The sequence below is a fragment of the Oenanthe melanoleuca genome, unplaced genomic scaffold, assembly GCF_029582105.1.
Source record: "Oenanthe melanoleuca isolate GR-GAL-2019-014 unplaced genomic scaffold, OMel1.0 S001, whole genome shotgun sequence".
Lineage (NCBI taxonomy): Eukaryota > Metazoa > Chordata > Aves > Passeriformes > Muscicapidae > Oenanthe > Oenanthe melanoleuca.
The window spans coordinates 3,107,705-3,110,181 of record NW_026612650.1 but is presented as its reverse complement, the minus strand read 5'-3'; the positions used below and the strand labels follow the sequence as shown (position 1 = coordinate 3,110,181).

The window sequence follows — 2,477 nt, the reverse complement described above, 5'->3', positions numbered from 1 at the left end:
TGTGTCACTGAGACTCCTGCACTGTCCCACTGGGCATCAGCAGATATGCCTCACATCTCCCTCACAAAGTGCCTCCTCACCCTCCTGTGCCTAGAGACAGCAGCAGCAACACCTTGGCTTGCAGCATCTCAGTTTGTCCGAGCTGCCCTTAAGGCCCTGCTGCCAGGGAGATGCCCCTGGGCAGTGCCCTGTGCTGGGAGGGGTGTGCAGGGCAGAGCTGAGCCCCCAGGGCTGGGCTGGGCTCTGGCAGCACTGGCAGGGACAAGGCTTGGATAGGGAGAAAGCTCCCAGTAGGCACAACTCCAGGCAGCAGACAGCCATGTCAGTCCTGGTTATCCCTCAATATCCAGCTGCATAGGGAAAGAGAAGGGTTTAAGGACTTTGTATCTGAAACTGCAACCTTCAAAGCATCCACTATATTTTTCCAGCACTTTGTAATTCTGATCACCCTGCAATACTGAGGTGTAATGAGAAAAGAGCAGCTGTGTGGGACCAGCAGTTCTGACTCCACTGTGGCACAGGGAGTCCTGTTTTCTCTATGGTCTAACCAGTGTTCAGGCTGAGAGAAATGCTAAAAACGAGGCAGTGATTCAGCAGCAAAAACCTAAACTCAAAAATAAAAATTTTTAGTAAAGTGCCCCTATAAGAAGATAAGTACTTTTAAGAGGAAACCTAATTTAATTGCACAGAATTCACTCAAAAAATCTATCCTAGCTTGTCAATATCTCCTTTCAACAGCACTCCATGGTCAAAGTGAGGACATGTCCAACAGCAGCTCCATCAGCCACTTCCTCCTGCTGCCATTGGCAGACACACAGCAGCTGCAGCTCCTGCACTTCTGCCTCTTCCTGGGCATCTCCCTGGCTGCCCTCCTGGGCAACGGCCTCATCATCAGCGCCGTAGCCTGCGGCCACCACCTGCACACCCCCATGTTCTTCTTCCTGCTCAACCTGGCCCTCACTGACCTGGGCTGCACCTGCACCACTGTCCCCAAAGCCATGCACAATTCTCTCTGGGACACCAGGACCATCTCCTACTCAGGATGTGCTGCTCAGATCTTTTTCTTTGTCTTCTTTATCTCAGCAGAGTATTTCCTCCTGACCGTGATGTGCTACGACCGCTACGTGTCCATCTGCAAACCCCTGCACTACGGGACCCTCCTGGGCAGCAGAGCTTGTGCCCACATGGCAGCAGCTGCCTGGGCCGGTGCCTTCCTCAATGCTCTGCTGCACACAGCCAATGCATTTTCCCTGCCCCTGTGCCAGGGCAATGCCCTGGGCCAGTTTTTCTGTGAAATCCCCCAGATTCTCAAGCTCTCCTGCTCCAAATCCTACCTCAGAGAACTAGGGCTTCTTGCTGTTAGTGTTTTTTTTATCATTTGCCTGCTTTTTGTTCATTGTTTTCTCCTATGTGCAGATCTTCCGGGCTGTGCTGAGGATCCCCTCTGAGCAGGGACGGCACAAAGCCTTTTCCACCTGCCTCCCTCACCTTGCTGTTGTCTTCCTCTTTGTCAGCACTATTATCTTTGCCTACCTGAAGCCCCCCTCATTGTCCTCCCCATCCCTGGATCTGGCATTGTCAGTTCTGTACTCAGTGGTGCCTCCAGCCCTGAACCCCCTCATCTACAGCCTGAGGAACCAGGATCTCAAGGCTGCAGTGTGGAGAATGATCACTGGAGAATTTCAGAAACATTAAACTGCTGGCCAATTTCTGCAAATCACTTGTAATAAAAGTCACTTTTGATAATATTTTCTGGTTTGGTGGCAGGTTTGTTTTCTTTCCTTGGTTTTAGGTTTATATTATTGTCCACAATGAAATGTTACTGTTCGTTACATTTCTCATTTTGTTTCTCTCCAAATCAATTGTGATCCACAGGATGTGTTAATTAGGAGCTCTGCGCTCAATGGCTTGCAATGAACCAAAGGATCTCTCTCCCAGGAAAGATTTCACCAGAGGTCCACCTTTTGTTCCCTTCTCTGGAGCAGCAGCAGCAATGTCTGTGTGCAGAGCTGAGGGCAGATCAGTGCTGGCACAGCAGCTCTGCCCAGCAGCAGCAGCACTTGGTGTTGCCAGTGCTGCTCCTGTGCCACTGCCCCGCTGCCCTCCTGCCCCTCGTGTTGCTGCAGGGCCTGAGTGCTCTCGGGGCCGGGCACAGCCCTGGGGGTGGCAGTGCCGGGGCTGCAGCAGGGACAGGCCATGGGCACTGCTGGGGCAGCGCTGACGCCTCAGGGCAGGGCCTGGGGGCTCCAGGCTCCTTGCCCAGGCTCTCTCCACAACACTTGGCCAGGCCAATGCTGAGCAGAGAAAACCCCCGTGAGCAGCCCCAGGTTGGCCGTGGGCAGGCTGGAGGCAAGCAGCATGGCTGGTGCTCTGCCAGGTCCCTGCAAGGGGCAGACCCTGGCAAGGAGCAGCAGAGCAGGGGCTGATCCATCCCCACTGCGCTGGACACCCCAGGGCAGCGTCCCAGAGTGTCCTCA

At 53.8% G+C, this 2,477-nt stretch overlaps 1 pseudogene; it reads left to right on the top strand.

Annotated features, from left to right (window-relative positions):
- Positions 1-788: 788 nt before the first annotated feature.
- Positions 789-1,695, top strand: LOC130265972 (olfactory receptor 14J1-like; annotated as a pseudogene).
- The last annotated feature ends 782 nt before the right edge of the window (positions 1,696-2,477 follow it).